At 47.3% G+C, this 18,285-nt stretch overlaps 1 long non-coding RNA gene across 1 annotated transcript in view; it reads right to left on the reverse strand.

Annotated features, from left to right (window-relative positions):
* Positions 1 to 836, reverse strand: part of LOC140214547 (uncharacterized) — a 49,395-nt gene extending 48,559 nt beyond the window's left edge. The window contains exon 1 of the long non-coding RNA XR_011891484.1: positions 739 to 836. This is a non-coding gene — a long non-coding RNA (uncharacterized lncRNA). The remainder of the gene's footprint in view (positions 1 to 738) is intronic.
* Positions 837 to 18,285: the final 17,449 nt, after the last annotated feature.

Here is an 18,285-nt window from a genome sequence, read left to right on the forward strand (position 1 = left end):
ACATGGAAAGCGTTCCAAAACCTAATTTGTTTTTGCGGTGGAACAAAGCACTGTCCCAAAGGACGATGCGCTGAAAATTACAACAGACCACCTGTTTTTCAGGAGGTGATTATGATGATGATGATGATGATAATAATAATAATAATAATAATAATAATAATAATAAAGATTTTTCAATTAAAAAGTAACATTGCTCTTGTAATCTCGCCGCCTCTGCAAGATCAGAAACCTTTACAAATATACGAAAACACACAGCACACTAACACAGGCTGTCGCAGGACACTTATAAACATAAGAATTTGCATACAAGCTAAACATCTGGCCATGCGTCAGACACAGTAATCGGTTTATCGGCCCTCTCGGGCAGCCGTAGCTGTGAAGACGACACATCGACGTACTCCTAGAAATGCCTCTACGATTTCTCGCCGAGAAATTACGTACACAAACAGCAATTTTCCTTGCTTGAATTTTTGTGCCCATTTAGATCAAACAATCACCTGTGCTAGCATGCTTCATAGCAGAAAGCTAATAAACGATAGAGAAAGCTCTTGGCAACATCAATACGCTTTTGGGCAATTTTCATGAAACTCTGCTAAATGGGCACTGCGACATGAACATTGAACATTCAAAAAGAAAATTTAGAATTTTTGTTGCTTTACTAATTATCTCGTGATCCGTACAACAACGCACACTTCACGAACCATAGACTAGAAGAATGAGCACAATCACCGGACTTACCTTTCTAGGCGTACTCAGCAAACGTTCCTTCGTGTCACAGGTGCCGCGACATCGACTGCGCCGACGGTCCTTCCGGCGTAAACACTGTTGAATTGCGGATTAACTGCAGCACGTGATAGCACAACTTTCAACAAATTCTTCCGCGCACTGTGATCCGATGCGAGAGTACCAAAGGCTTTTCATGAGCTGGGCACAAAGAAAGCGTGAACGGGCCATAACTACGATAATCGACATCGGCGCACCACACGAAAGATACTGCGAGCTACATTACGCGGTCCAAAGGGTGTTGTCATCCTCAGTGCACACTAAATGCACCACATTTTTTCTCGGCACAGTGTACACAGGATTAAAGCGCACGCACGTGCAGCGATAACTGAAGATGAGAAAATAAGATCATTTGTAATTTTACCGGCGCTACTGGTGCCGCCCCCTGGAGGCCGCCACCGATCGCATGGATGGTGACGGCGTAGTATTTTGAGGCGACAATTGCAAACACAAACATTCCCCAGTCCGGTGCGATTGCAGCACATTTTCCCCGCGCAATACCCGACTGCTCTTTGCAAATTATGTCAGGAAACTAGAGCGACGCTGTCAGACATGTTGTGGGAGTGTCGGGTTACATCAGCTACAATGGCAGTAGCTCTGGAGGCTTTTGCGTCGAAGTGGGCCGCCGCTCTGCGCAGCTCCAACCTCAAGACACAAGAGTGGGCTGTCCAGCAAGCCCGAGAGGCGGCGACGAGGCAAGGCCTCGAAGTCCCCTCATGGGAGACCTGAGCCCGGGTCGTCAAATTTGCCGGATTCAAAATAAAGTTGTTTCCATCCATGCAGCAGGTTGTGTTAAAACAGCAAACGATCTGATATCTCTCTCTCTCTCTCTCTCTCTCTCTCTCTCTATATATATATATATATATATATATATATATATATATATATATATGTAGTCATATCATAAGTGAGTGAAGAAACCTTTATTGCAGGTCCGGCGAGGACGCGAACTCGTCGCGCACCTGGCTAGTCCCACGTCGGGACCGGTCGCGGGCACGCCGGACAGCCAGGATTTGTTTTTCTAGAGCGAGGCTACGCAGAAGCGAGTCCCACTCCTCCTTGATGAACTTGGGGTATGTCGACCCGCACTCCCACAGCATGTGCGCTAGAGTGGAGGTCTGCCCGCAGGAGGGGCAGGCGTCGTCGCGATACACGTCCGGGTAAGCCTCGTGAAGAACGGACAGACACAGATACGTACTGGTCTGCAGAAGCCTAAGCGAAACGGCTTGCGCCCTATTCAGCTTGGGGTGAGGGGGTGGAAAGACCCTTCTAGACATGTAGAAGAATTTAATAATCTCGTTGTGAGTAGCGGGAGCGTCCCTGTGGCCGTAGGGAGGAGGGGAGTCGGTGCTTCTTGCAGAGGAAGCGCGGTCGGTGAGTTCACGCGCAGCCCCGTGAGCAGACTCATTGAGGTTCGGGGGAGCACCCTCGGCCGACCCTACGTGAGCTGGAAACCAGTGGATTGAATGATAAGAGAGCATATCGACTCGAGCTGCTAAGAAGACGAGCAGCTTGCTTGGCAATGCAACCCTTCTGAAAAGCCCTAACTGCCGTTTTGGAATCGCTATATATCTCGGACCCACGACCGTCTAGCAGGGCGAGGGCGATGGCGGCTTGCTCGGCGACTCCGGGGTCTGAAGTGCGAATGGAGGCGCAATTGGAAATCTTGCCGCTAGAGTCGACCACAACGATGGCAAAGGTCTTCCCATCGCTGTACTCCGCGGCGTCGACGAAGCTTGCTGTAATGTCTCGTTGCTTGATATGTTTCAGGATGGCTGCTGCTCTGGCCTTGCGCCTGCCCTCGTTATGGACGGGATGGACATTTCGGGGCACAGGGGCCACTTCGAACTTGTCTCGAATGCACCTAGGGATCGGGGTAGTGACCATCGGGAATCCCGCAGGTTGGTAACCCAGCTCTTCGAGGATGTGTTTACCTGCCTCTGTGGTGCTCAGGCGAGTGAGTTGCGCGCGTTCTTGGGCTTCGGCAATCTCCTCGGCAGTGTTATGCACCCCCAGCTTGAGGAGATCCTCGGTATGGGTCCTGATGGGTAGCCCGAGAGCCCTCTTGACCACTTTGCGGATGAGAGCATTGAGCTTGTCTCGCTCCGCTCTGAGCCAGTTGTGCATATATATATTGTGTACGTAAAGTGACATAGTACGAAGGCATTGATAAGCCTGAGGAGATTGTTTTCCTTCATTCCTCGGTGCCGGTTTGCTATTCTGCGAACGAGGCGGAAAGCGTTGTCCGTCTTTGCGATGATCTTGCGGAGAGCCGTTCCGTTCCCGCCGTTGAATTCGACAAACATGCCCAGGACCCGAATAACGTCGACCCTGGGTATCACCCCCCCGTCACAAGTGCGACGACTGATGCTGCTTTCGGAGTCTGGCTTTCAATCTTTGGGTCTGCCTCCCTTCTCTTTTCTGTAAAGCAGAAGCTCCGACTTGGCGGGGGAGCATCGAAGTCCGGTGGGGCGGAGATACTCCTCGATCACGTCGATCGCCTCCTGCATGGATTCTTCAACTCTGCCCTCGCAGCCTTCGGAGCACCATAAAGTGATGTCGTCGGCGTATATGGTGTGCTTGACGAGCTCCACGCGTGCCAACCTCTCGGAAAGGCCAATCATACAGATGTTGAACAGGGTGGGTGAGATGACGGCGCCCTGAGGAGTGCCCCGCCCTCCGAGGGGCACATCGTTGGAGCGGAAGTCCCCAATGCGAAGCTTATCATATCATATCATAAGAAGCCAACAAACACTGACACCAAGGACGGGGAAATTACTTGCGCTCAATAAATGAACTAAAGAAACGATAAATTAATGGAAATTATAGTGCATGAAAAAACAACTTGCCGCAGGTGAGAACCGAACCCACAACCTCCGCATTTCACACAATATATATACATTTCGCATATATATATATATATATATATATATATATATATATATATATATATATATATATTGTAAGGAATTCCGCTTTATTCCAGCTCAGCTCGTGCTTACCACCAGGATCAAGCTGTGCTACTGGTGATGATATGATGTGCAATGTATGATGATATGTGGAGATGATGAAGTTGAAAGTCAGGCATGTGTTGTGCTCACACTAATTCCCTCTCTCTGTGTAAGCGGCCGCCTGGCCGCGCGGAAGTATTCTGAAATGCGTCGAGAAGGGCAGGTTGCGTTTTAAGCGAGAAACATGTGCTATCTGTCCCACGGCAACGAGAATCGGATGGCGTTCTAAGGGGCGAGGCGCGGTAATTGACAGGTGATGTCTGCTCAATTACCTGTAAGGTCCAATCAATCGCGCGAGAAATTTTTCGCATAAGCCGGGAACGTGCACAGGAGTCCAAAGAAGAACTTCGTCGCCAGGAGAAAAAGTCACCGCACGGTGGGTCGAGTCGCAACGAAACTTGCGTCCGTCCTGCGATATGCCGGTGTTAAGGCGGGCGAGGCGACGGCAGTCCGCGAGGCGTGACAGAAGCTGTTCCGAGAAAGGAGCCGCTGGGGGTACAGCAGTCTGAAGGAACGACACATCAAGAACGAAATTTGGTGAACGGCCATAGACGAGGAAAAAATGTGAAACGACGGTGGTACATTGCGTAGCCGTGTTATAGGCGCGATGTCACGAACGGCAGGATTGCATCCCAATTCGTGTGGCCGGGCGGATGTAAGTACATCGCAATCATGTCGGAGAGGGTACGATGAAAACGCTCCCTCAAGCCGTTCGTCTGCGGATGGTAACTGGAAGTCGTCTTGTGAATTGTGTTAGAGGCGCGCAGATCTTCGGTAAAGATAGGAGAGAGAAAGACTCTGCCGCGTTCGCTGAGGAGAACACGCGGAGGGCCATGGCGTAAGAAAATGTTGTGCAGAAATAAATCGGCGACTTCAACAGCAGTCCCGGATAGTAGAGATGCTGTCTCTGCGTAGCGTGTTCGATGGTCTACGTCCGTTACAATCCAACGATTGCCATGTGAAGTCGTGGGAAGAGGACCGTACAAGTCTATTTCAACTGCTTCGAAAGGCGAAGCGGGACAAGGTAGAGGTTGTAAAGAGCCAAAAGGAGCTGTTGTCGGCCGTTTGCGGCTTTGACAATGAACGCAGGATGTAACGTACTTCGCAACGGCTCAAGACAGGCCAGACCAGGAGCAACGACTACGTATTAGACTTCGTTAGCCTAGACGACCGGCCGTCGGATGACTGTGAAAGTCTTCGAGCACCTCACGTTGCAGAGAACGTAGTATGATCGGGACCCATTTGTTACCATCGAGGTAATAAATGTAGCGATGTAAAGCCCCATTGTGCAGCTTCAATTGATTTAGTTGTCAACGAAAATCCTTGGAACACGTGACAGTTTATTATGCTGCTCATTTGGTTTTGATTCGCACGCCCAGGGTGCCCGGTCTCACTGCGACATAAGGACATATATATATATATATATATATATATATATATATATATATATATATATATATATACATATATATATATATATATATATATATATATATATATATATATATATATATATATATATATGTGTGTGTGTGTGTGTGTGTGTCTGTGTGTGTGTAAACTTGTAAACACAGGCTTACTAATTAAATTACCAATAATGATGTCAGCGCGCATTGGGAAACACGCACGCATCACACTCGATGACCGTGGACACTCGCTGCCGAAACCCTGGCGTGAGTAACCGCGGCAGCAGCAGCGAGCGAAGTGACCTTCGTGTTGTCTATCGCCTTAACGCAAAGTGAGCGCCGAAAACGCGCCACACGAAAAGTTACGAGCCGTCGGCCCACCTAGACTGCAGTGCCCCAAAGCTTTCAAGGTCCCCATGACAGCGCGCGCTGCTGCCAAAGTACAACGCTTCCCCTGCCTACGCAAACCCCCCCCCTCCCCAGGCCCGTTTACTTGCATGCTACAGAACACTGCGCGCTTCCTCCCCGCTTTCCCCTCTTGCGCACGCGAGATTGAGCCGTGGTCGTTGGCTCACTCTCGCACGCTTTCACTCGCACATACAGCATACGGTGCGGGGCGGTAGTGTTATCGCCTTTGGAGTTTATACTGAAAATCACGGCGACGGCGATGACTGCGCAAAAATGCACCTGGAGTGTTCATATAATTTCTATCGCAATATTAAGTGAAAGAGCCTGGAAATGCTTCGATCAGTTATGTTTGTATTAAACAGACATAACCTATTTATCAATACACATAGGGCCACGGGGGCCCGAAAAATTATTTTAATTTGCATTTATTTCTTGCAACTATATGAAATCGCAAGGTGATACACGGACAAAAAGCAATGAGTGCCCCACAGACGTCCCGGATCCCGCCCAGTAGCAGCAGTACAGCGCACATGAACAATGCTCATTTGCGACAAACAATTTTATTTATTAAACAAAAGAAGTGTACTCGGTGTTTAACTTCGCAGCATAAACGTATCGCTAGTCTAGGTAATAGCATTGTCGAGGTTATACGCAACGAAGTATAATCAACGTAAATTATTTGCAATATTCACAAGAAAGACAGCAGATGTGTGCGACCTTACAGAATTACAACCCGATTTCCAGCGAAGCTGTTTCTCTCGAACAATTTGGAATGAACGTTTCAGTTTCTATTAATTATATCGCATACTTTAAAAAGTTGCCATGATATATATATATATATAGTCGCGTAGTAGTGATGGTGGATAATACAGTGGGAAAACTGTGAATGACGAAACTTTTTTATTGGGCGAAATTCTGCCCACAAAAGCAAGTTACACTCAAAACACAGCGATAGCGGCGAAAACAGTCGATGATCGTCGAAATGTGATCTGCCGGTCAGGCATGGTCAAGCGCGTCGGCTTTTATACATGAGCCTGTTGGAATCGCACCGCTGGCACGAGTTGTTGGGAACTCAGCGCTGACGCTCGTTGTTGCAATCGGGTCGCAAGCCCCAAGGGTAGCGTTGGCCTGGCGGCCTGGGGCATAACTGGAAGCATCCGAAGGTCCCGGCAAAGCATGAGTCGACTGGTAACAGAACAACTTGTTTATTCTAGCATCGCAAAAGAGCGGCCGGTCAGGTCGACCGAAGTGGAGAGACGGGAGAGCATGTAACTCAGCAGAAGAAATCGGAGCCTCTCTCTTGGCGTCCGGGGGGAGCTGCTCTTATACTCTCGGAGTTGAGGGCAAGAGGAAGGCCTCGTGTCGAGACCACGTGACGGCGGGCACGGACAGGCTGAGAGACACGTTGAGACGAGTGTAGTGACGCATCCGCCAAGCCGGCGCCTGTCAGACCTCCTCGCTTCACACTTGGGGAGCTCCTCTCCCCGGCTGCCGCGCTTTGACAAGCGTGGGCACACACACACACACGCACACACGAAGACACGTGGCACTGAAACACGCCTGGACGCGCTTGGCGGGGAGGCTTTGCGGGAGCTCCGAACGGGCCAAAATGTCCGCCGCTTTAAACGAAGCCCCGGCGTCCGTTGCATCCGCGCCGGCTATACCGCGCGTCGTAGGCGAAACGTAGCAGCCATCAAAGGTTCCAGAGTAATCGCTGGTGCCCGCGTGTCAGAGTGAGTGAGTGAGTGAGTGAAGCAACTTTTATTGCAGGTCCGGCGAGGGCGCGAACTCGTCGCGCACCTGGCTAGTCCCACGTCGAGACCGGCAGGTCTAGCCCACCGGCCCGGTCGGGGGCACGCCGGACAGCCAGAACCCGGGTGTCAGAACTTCAGATCGATAATGATGGCCCCATATATATGCCTCATACCGACACTGGGGTATTTGCCAAGAATTGTGTGCTGACACGCTTACTTAATCTTTTGAAGCACTACATATTCGATTAAAACAAGAAAAAAAAAAGACATACAAAAACGTCAGACGAGTCCTGTGTAAATGTAAGTTTAATGGAGGAACACGGCAGCGTAATCTCGTGATCAGTACTTCTGACTGTCTTGATGGACACCACTGAATTTTCCACGGAAATTTTAGGTGCTGAAATTCTGTCCATGTTATTGATTCAGTGACGTCTCTATGAATTGAATATTTTCGATATAATATTGCTGTTATGTGCGCCACTACTGGAAGAACCGGCATTATATGTTCACTCAGGCATGCTCGCGCTAATGAGTGTGCCATTTCACTTAAATCTAATCCACAGTGACTTGGTACCTATACTAGTTTTAGAGAATTCAACTCTGAAGGAACTAATGTTAGAAACGTGTTTAGATTTGACGAATTGCATGAAGCTGTAAGCGAAGTACAGACAGAAGGGAAACGTGTTATAAGAAGCGCACTTAATGCGTTCGAAGGGAATTTCCGGAGCGCTAAAATCATTGCTTCAAGCTCGACATCAAAAACAGGAATGAAATCTTGCAGTCCCAAGGAGAATGAACAGCCAAGCGAAAGCGAGGGAATGAATGCCTACCCCCGCCTTTTCGTTGTTCACTGAAGCGTCTGTAGCTATTATGCTATTAGTTTGTACGTGTTCTAGGTAATCTTGCAGCAGCTTATTAAGAACGACACTGATTGCAACTGAGGGTTTCACGGGAAATTGTCATCAAATGCTATCTGAATATTGTGATTCGATTCAGTTGGTCGAATTACCTCTGGAATGTTCACATTTAGACAATCTAAATGTTTTTGTACAAATACAATCTTTGGAGTGTGGTAACGAGGCCAATTAGCAAGAAAAAAGGAATTTGGATCATTAATAAAGGCGTATTCAAATCGTCTAAGTGGCAAGCTGTAAAATCTCAGAAATGTTTGAATTGTTAGGATGCGAAATCCACAGGGCAATGTTGGTAGGCGCGCTTCTTGATAGATAACATTATCAGCCACAAATCTACCCAGTCCCACACACAGCCGCAGGGCTTCACGCTCCAAAAGAACCACAGGCTTTGTTTTGTAAGCAGGGCCGCCTGACAACAATACACACCCGAATTACAATATTGGGCGCATATGCGTTTTTTAAATCGTTAGGGAATCTCTACTAAGTCCACATTGTCGGTTACTCATTCAGCGGCGCTTACCTAAAGCACGTTGTGCCTTAGACGCTACACTTTCTATGTGTGGACTCCAGTTGTTTTCTGCCATACATAATTCCCAAATATTTTAGAGACTCAACCTGGGGAATGGGTTCTTTTTTATAAGATATAGAAATTGAAATCGAATCCGTAAGCGGAAACTCTAGGAAGCCTAATCAGTCTCACTTCAGAAAATATTGCAGGCGGACTGAGCATCTGACTGACCACCTTAAAAGTGTACAGCCTGCACTATTTCCTCAAGTCAGAGATATGAGACGTCTTAACTGAAAACTAATAATTCTCATGGTACACCTACCAGGTAATGAGTAATCAAACTGAAGGGTGTAGCTATTTCAGCGAGTTATTACATCTTGACTTCCCGCACGTTGCGCACGAAAAACAAAGACGACAATACAGAGCGAAGAGGAGACAAAGGTCCCAGCGGTTCATATGTCTCCTCTTCTCCTTTTAATCGCTTTGTTCATTGTGACTTAGGCATATATGAAGTCGAGATATGCCAGCTCATGCATGTTATCATAACAAGGAATCCTTAAATTCCGACAATGCAATGACGATCGATGCACCCCAAAAAGTAAATATTCAGGCCAACTACAAACATCGCATAGGTGACAATATATTTTTACAACATAGAAAAAATGGAAGGTCTCGCCGTAATTAGCTAAAAGCGCCGTACGAGTTACCGCAGATCCCTACGAAAAAAAGAAATCAGAAATGTCCGCTTGAACGGAGCGCTGCGGCATCCGCCGAATTCTCTGGAGGCGCGTCATCGGAAAAATTGCCAGAGGGCAGCCAGGATTCCAGCTCGGCGATTGCAGAGCCGATTTTATGGAAGCCTATAAAATCCGAACGAACAGCCCGGACGTCCTTGTACTGCTTGAAAAGTATCTTCGAAAACTGCTCCGCCGCAGTCAGAATGGCGGCGGAGTGCTCGCCCTCGCAGAACTGCAACTGCCCGCACGTATGTTGAAGGTCTCGTGGTGCTCGACGTGGGACAGGGCAGCGCGTCGAAGGCGATGACGGCGGGGTTCTCGAATCCACGCGCGGAGCCAGCCACGCAAAAGCTGTGGGTGCACTCGAAGCGAGACGCGTCGCCCTTGCGCCAAGCCCCACCGCTGGAACAGGGGCTAGGACTGCGCGGTGCCCGTGCGATGGTCAGACGGTGGGCGGAGGATTCGACAACGCGGCGCTGGTGTGGAGATCGCCCGGGATGACACGCTGTACCGGCTGCGAGCTCGTTCCGCCTCCTGTGAACCGTCGTCTTGGTTGCTGAAGCTGGAGTGAGAAGCCACGCCGAGATTGCACCAGCAGATCCGCGACCAGAATTTCTTGGGTTGACTCGTTGGTGGTGCTTTCCGCTGAAACATTAAGATTTTTGCAATAAATCAGAATATTTGCATCACTGTGCCTAAAAAGTTCGTCGCAGTTTGTTTGTCCTCTCCTATAATATTTATCTTACACATAGTTACTTTCAATACTAAACGCTCAAATAACAATAAGTATCAAGTGAAAGTTCTCTTTTCTTAATTAATCTTTCATTAAAGGCCTAATCGAATAACATGCATTTAGCTCCTGGGCGCTTACACAAAATAAATTTCATTAAGCTAGAAGTGTTCACAAGAGCAAATGTCACCCAAACGTGATTTTCGACGTTTTACGAAGCAGAAACAACCTGCCAATGCCAAACAACCAGTTACAATCAAAAGGTATCTCCTTACTTTCGCTGCTGATTAAAGTCAATAAAACAAGGCTGCCACAATGAGAACACGTCCACACGAGGTGAGCGCATTGTCGCATGTGTTCTCTTTGTGTTTGGCCTTCTGCTGTGCACGAAAAACATTTATGCAAGTTTCAACATGCCCGCTTAACAGGTTAAAGAAGCCTGCGCACCCAATGTACGAAGGACATGCACGTTTCTATTGGCATTAGCGCTACGTGAGAAGACGTATTCGAAATAGCCTTAAAATTGCTTGGCGCGACAATTGCCGCGGGCCTTGGAGTACGGTGCCACCGACAGGAGTGCGACCTCTCGCCAGAGCACTGCATGAAGGATACGTTTAAACTATCTCTCTCAGAAATGCTATGGTTTGGCTGAGAGAACACGTAAGAATATTCACCTGTCTGCTGTTCCGTTATAGACGCGCGGGAAAGCGTCTCCGGGCAAATGGAACGCCGACACGTGGCGGCCGCCAGAAGGGAAGACCCCGGGATGCATGCCGCGTTTCGTCCACCCACGAGAAGGTTGAAACCGAGGGTCGCCGTGTGCGGACACCGTCGCTGATGCCTGGACGCGGCCGCAGTCGTCGTCTTGTTGAGCAACGTGGCGAAATCCGTGGCCAGTCGTCTTTGCATCCTGGTGCGAAGTCGTGGCGTCGGACTGAGGCCGTTGCATCTTGATTGGCAGGAGGCGTCGCAACAGTATCGCTCGAATGAAAAGCAGGAGTTCCCGATGGTCGGCGTCCAAGAAACCTCGCCGGATTATTTAGATGAAGTACTGCGGTACGAAAGCGCCTAGTAGCTCCCACAGAATGGAGGCGGGTGCGCAATGCATGAGGCAGGCTGCGTTCTTCTTTCTCTTCTACTCACGCGCATAGAACGCATTCGAGGATGTTATATAAGACGTCGCTGCCTACCGCAGCGCCATGAGAAGGCGCGCGCTTGAAGCCGCCCAAGGTGGAGGAAAAAGAGGATGGAATAAAGGCAGAGAATGAGTAATGCCTCCATTGCTGTCATACTGAGTAATATGCACGATATAACAGAGGAAATATCTTCTGAACACTCCAGAGGATTATTATTATTTTTATTATTATTATTATTATTATTATTATTATTATTATTATTATTATTATTATTATTCGATGTGGGAACGCATATGCACTGCACAGAGATGGAAATTTAATGTTGCGAAGGCAGGCTGGCCACTGCCATCGAGAGGCGCCGAACGCCTGCCTACTCTTCAGGAAGGAGGGAATATAAAAAGAATTTTAAAATGAAAAACAAATCAAGTTGAGGGGAAAATTGTAGTTGTTTCGTGGATATTTTTTAGTTATTCATAGGTTGTTTTGATTCATTTCTTCATGAGAATTTTCACTTTCTTCAGGAGTAGCTGCAAATTTCCCTAACACCATCTGCATCTTGGCTGATCTCTCACACTGGGCGTGCGCCATAAGCGTAGGAAAACAAAACGAAAACAGAGAAATAGCAAGATGACCGGCCACACGGACTAAAGTTAAGCAAGGGCAATGTATAGAGTGTCCCAGTATGAACAGAACAGCAACGCAGGCGCTCCGTTGAACACCAGCCTAGAAGACATGTTCGAATAGGTCTTCTTTTGCAGCTACGCAGTACTGTGTCCGCTTTATCACACCTTCAGTGGGTTTCTTGATGACCGACGCTGGAACTCTACGGCAGACATCCGTTACCCTTGCCTTGAACTAATCTGACGTCCGTCTCGATCATCCAAGTACGATCTTTCGCGTAACCCCAAAGAAAGAAATCGAGTGGAGAGAAGTCAGGTGACCTAACCGGCCAAATTACAGGCCTGTGCCTTCCAGTCTATTGCGCATGAAAAGTCGCATCCAGCCAGTTTCGTGCTCGGCTGCTGCGGTGTGCGGGCGCCCCATCTCGCTGATACCACAGAAGTGGAAGACGTGCCGTACAGCGGGATTTCGATGAGACACTCGTCCACCACTCCTTCAAGGGTTTCGTTCACGTAGCGCTGTACAGTCAGTGTGTGATCAAAGTAGATGGGACCGATTATAGCACCGGCGTAAATTCCGAAACACACATTGAGGGACCACTGGTACTGGCGCCGATTGCGCCCAGTGTAGATTGGAGTCCCTGCAATAGTGTGCATTAGGCAAATTTGCCTAGGCATTTCTGCGAAAATAGGCTTCATCTGTGCACATGATGTTACGCAAAAAGTAAGGTGACTCATCGGCTTTTGTGAGGACACCATTCGAGAAATCTAGATGATTCTACTGGTCCATATCTTCTAAGCATTGGTGCTGTTTAAGGTGGTACAGGTGAAAGGCCGAGTGATTTAACATCTTCCAAACTCATGACTTGGAAATTGGTACCTGGTCCGCCATATCCCGCACGCTAGCATGAGGGTTGGAGGCAGTAAATGCTAGAACACCCGTGCATATGCTAGGACTCAAAGATGGACTCCTCCGCCGCTGTTTCTTGAAGCTGCCGGTTTGTCACAGGTTTTCATAATTTCTGATGATAGTCGATGCGTTTGGTCTACCGTCTCACTTTCATGACTGACATATTTTTATTTTTATTGATTTCACAATACTGTCAATCCCGATAGGGATTATTACAGGAGTGGGCACATGGTTATCAAAAAAGTACAATATGAGTAAACACTGAACAAAGAAGGAGTTAGCATAGAGAAAGATGGGCACTTACATTTATTGAGTAACAAATTGGTCTTCACACAATTGCTCTTGCAAAAAAAAAAAAGAACTTAATATAAATAAATAAAACACTAAGTTGTGATCGCGACTGTTTCTTCTAAATGATTTGTAAATGTTTCAAATGTGGGCAGGGCAGTAATAGTAGGGTTTCCAGAAAAAATCAGTGAACATCTGTACATAATGGTTTTCAACCCTCCGAATTCGAATATCGTATCGAAATTGAAAGAAATAAAGCGCAAATATATTTTATTTCGACGAAAAGTGCAGCAGCGGACACGCCCAGCTCGCGCGTCTCGTTTCCGCTTGTGATTGGTCGGGCGCCTCGTGACGTCAACACTAGTAACCGACCGCTGCCGCTACACATGAAGCGCGGTGCCAGGTAGTTTGGTGCTGTTTTTCTGAGACGGTAATGGAAAATTTAGAGAGACTGCGTTTTTCTGAGGAGTTCGGCGTTACTACCTACATGTACGAGCCGATTGCGAAGAGCCGGCCTCTCGAAGAAGCAAACGATGCTGGTGCGAGCAGTGCTTACGACGAGAAGGAAAGCAAAGTCTTGGGATCTCCTCGTGTTGGAAATGCTCTTTGGTGAGTATGTTTCTTGCAAAGCGATCTAGTGATCTCGCCGATCTTTCGCCGATCTAGTGAGCTCGTTTCCGGTCAAACAACTGTAGCGTTGTGTTCCTGCATGCCTCCTCGTGGAACGTAAGCGGGGATGCGATCGTCGGCATTTGTGCGCTGTCCAAAGCTGTCGGCAATCTACAAAGACGGTTTAAACGCGTGAATAGCTTCCCGGTTCATGCAGTACGTGTAGTGACCTTCATCTGTTGACTACCACGTTGACTACCACTCACGTTGATTACCACTCACGTTGACTACCACGCACGTTGACTACCACTCTACATACACGCGGACGCACCAACAAAGGAATGCAGGGTCGATCGAAGCAGATTGCGATGGCACGCACGCAGAAACAAGCGCGGTCAGGCACGGTCGCGGACGCTGCGAAGGAACGAAACACTAGAGTTGACGTCACAACACCGCGGTTTCCGGTCTCCGCTCGCATCGTCAGCGTCAGCGTCAGCAGCAGCGCGCGGCATTCGACGGGGGGCGGAGCTACAGCGCAATTTCAACCGACGATTACGTCGCTCCTAATTGAAAAAAAAACCCAAAATTTTACCTACATGGTTTATAAGGTTCCCGCATCCGTATATGAGCGTCTTATTGAATTCGACAGACTCTTCAGCTTCCCTTTAAGCAGTTCCACTCTCGCACTGCGCGCGGTAAGAATGAAAAGAAAAAAGTATGGTTGTTACAAAGAAATTCTTCTAGCGTGAAAGCATGCTTATGCCGAGTCGGTCTGGTGTGTTTGTACTTTAGAAAGGCGGTGGAATCCAACTTCAGCGCACTGTGTAATACTAAGTATAGGAACTTTAGTCGTTCAACCTTAGCTCGAATTTCGAGGGTAGCGAGACCTGCGCGAGAAAGAAGTTCGGTTGGTGAATCTGTGCGTTTAAAACAATTATAGATAAACCGGGCAGCTTTTCTTTGTATGCGTTCCAGCCTATGAATGTGGTTTTTGGAATGTGGAAACCACACTATGTTGGAATATTCGAGTGCCGGTCTGATAAGGCTGACGTAAGCAAGCTGCTTTGTCTGGCTGGTGGAATGCGATAAGGTGCGTTTGAGGTAGAACAGTTCGTTCAGGGCTTTTTTAGCTACATACTGTATGTGCGCATTCCAGCTGAGGTCGGATGAGATGAATATGCCTAAGTACTTACACTGGGTGACGCTTTGGAGAATGGTGCCGTTGAAACCGTACGGGAACTGCAGACTTGATTTTTTGTTTGTGACCGACATGCAGACAGTTTTGTCGGAATTTATCACCATTTGCCAGTCTGCACACCACTGCACTACCTTGATTAGGGAATTGTTCAGTTTTGCTTGATCTTCGTGGTTACGCACAGTATGATAAAGAATGCAGTCGTCTGCAAAGAGGCGAATGGTGACGTCGACTTGGTTTGTTATATCCATCCATGTACAATAAGAATAGAAGTAGGGCCAGAACAGAGCCCTGGGGAACGCTGGACAAAACAGGGACATCATCAGAAAGGTGATCATTGTATTCTACGTATTGGGAGCGGTTAGACAGAAAGTCATTGATCCAACGAACAAGAGGGCCGTTACCAAGCAGGCGGTTAACTTTGTGAAGCAATTTAACATGGGAAACACGATCAAACGCTTTAGAGAAATCCATAAAAATTATGTCTACCTGCAGTTGCTCATTAATGTTTTGAGTTAAGTCGTGAAGGGTTTCCACGAGTTGGGTGACTGTTGATAAACCATTTCGAAAACCGTGCTGGTTTGGATGGATTAAATTGTTTGATTCCGTGAATTCTGTTAAGTGTTTCAAGATTATGTGCTGTAGTAGTTTGTAGCACGTGCATATTAAAGACATCGGCCGGTGGTTAGACAGGCAAGATGTGTCACCTGATTTTGGTATGATAACTATTTTTGCAACCTTCCACTCTGCAGGAAGGCGGCTCTCACTGAGTTACTTCAAGAAAATTAAATGAAGAAACTTGCATACTGGTTCTGCGTACCTTTTCAAGAAGCTGTTCGGAATTTGATCTGCGCCATTGCTTTTCTTTTCGTCTAAATTCAACAAGAGAGGTAATATGCCAGCTTGTGATATTTTTGGGGTGCCCAAAACGCTTTCCTGGCAGTGGCTAGGGACGAAATGGTGCAAGGAACCATTATCGAGGTCAAAATGGATTGAAAGTACTTGTTAAACGCGTTAGCTTTTTGCTTACTTTCCTGTGCATTCATGGAGGGTACGTTAGCGCAATATATATATATATATATATATATATATATATATATTGCTATAGGTTTCTTTCGTGGTCAAAAAAGCATGCAAAGCAATATGAAGGGTGGCGAACAAACAGCAATATATTCATTCTCTAGGCATAGGCCATCCGTAGCATTAGAAATAATTTTTAGTTGGCTAGCTCTATCCCTTTCAAAAACGTAATAAACTTTGTCCTGTGTGTATATTTAAATATATCGTGTATGTGTATGGTATTTACAGTGTAAATTTAAAACAATGTTGAAGTGAGAAAATACGGATGAGGCAGCCGCTGCTAGCGCTACTAATGCGTATGTCCCTCCTATTGTCAGGATTTGCAGAAATAAAGCGAAAGTATGAATTAAAAGCCGTGCACGTCCCCGCCAACAATGATGCAGTAAGCTATTAGCCCCAGTAAAATTTCGAGTGAAATGGTCGAGGAAAGTTAAAAGAAACCTCAAATATTGTGGGTGACAAAGCTCTGGTAATGGCACTTTAGGTGTGTCTATGTGGGGGGGGCGGCTTCAGCATCTCCGGGAGGAGGCTCAGCCCCCCCCCCCCCCCCCCTTCGTAGTCTGCGCCTATGCAAGTCGCCATGGAGTCTGGTGGCGTCGAAAAGCAAAACCACTCTGGGTGGTCGTGCTTGGTCCGCAGTGTACGACACTTGAAAGGATCGGCTGTACGTAAAACGACACCGGTGTCACTGTGCATTGAACATTGTGGTTTTGGCAACTGAATAGAAGATTGTGGTTTATTACAGCGTGCGGCACCACAGTCGATGTTGAATCTTTAAAACATGGTGCATATATATACTCACGTTGACGAATGGCCACAGACAAAGCGATCCTGCAAGATTTTAACAAGTGTCTAAAGTCGCAAAAAAAGAGAAAAAGTTATAGTACATGGCGCATCTGCCAGACACATCGTTCTTCTGGCGTTCTAAGTACAATACGAAGTCATAATTTTTAAGGATGTTTTTAATCTCGCTGGTGGCAGGGAGTATAATTGTATAATACTAGTATAATTGTAAGAACAACAGCCCGAATAAAACTTCAAAGGGGGGAGTGATTCCACTGTCACTGTGCTTTGTACGAGGTCAGCATTGTTTGTCCGTGCTATGTATTTAACGTATGGTTGCTTGGTAGACTTCGATGATTAGTTAAACGTGAAAATGGTTTGTTGGGCTAGTTGGTAGACGGCCCTAGTCGCAGAATGCCAGCAAACTTGAAAAAGGAGAAAGTCGAGAGGATGATGGTTGGACAAACAACTGGTTTTTATTCTTGAAGACAACTTCCCCAAAGACGCACTAAACATGCGCAAGGCACAACATATCATAATAACGGTAATCACATTATCTATGCACGGCAACACGGCTAAAGATATTGAAGCTCATTCTTGGTTAGGACCACCGATGTCGTGCTTACGCACTTTTCGGGGCCAAGTTTAGAAATGCGATAGGCTTCTGTCAACTCTCTTTCCTGCTGCGTCCTCGCCTTCCCACAGACTGACATGTTGCTGAAGAAGGCAGTCCATCTGTGCTGCTTACAATGTTGCGGAAGGTTGCCGCCCGAGCTTGCAGGCACACGGGACACGAGGGGCAGCTGTCGCTCTCCCATGTTCAGTTTGCCGCCACGTTTACATAAAGCTTTAAGCACTCCAAATAATTTTCGAAGTCGGCAAGCAGTCGGTACGTGTCTGCGTGAGAAGCACAGCGTCTGCCGCTGTCGAAAACTTCATGTAGTCGAAACAAAGGGTGAAGAAAAGCACGGAAGAAAAATCCTTGACACGTGACAGCTTATTATGCCGCTCATTTGTTTTTGATCCGCACGCTCAGGGTGCCCGGTCTCACTGCGACATAAGGAAAAAACTGCCCTCTAGCTACAAATCAGCGTGTATATATATATATATATATATAGTCATATCATAAGAAGCCAACAAACAATGACACCAACGACAACATAGAGGAAATTACTTGTGCTTAATAACGGAAACAAAGAAACGATAAATGAATAGAAATTAAAGTGGATGAAAAAACAACTTGCAACAGGCGGGAACCGAACCCAGAACCTTCGCATTTCGCGTGCGATGCTCTACCAATTGAGCTACCACGGCGCCGCTTCCCATTCACTTTCTTGGGTATTTATGTGTCCTAGTAGAACCCTGGGGTGTTAGCCAGCGCCACCACTCACAGACCTTGGCGGTGGACGTGGA

Source organism: Dermacentor andersoni, chromosome 1, assembly GCF_023375885.2.
Source record: "Dermacentor andersoni chromosome 1, qqDerAnde1_hic_scaffold, whole genome shotgun sequence".
Lineage (NCBI taxonomy): Eukaryota > Metazoa > Arthropoda > Arachnida > Ixodida > Ixodidae > Dermacentor > Dermacentor andersoni.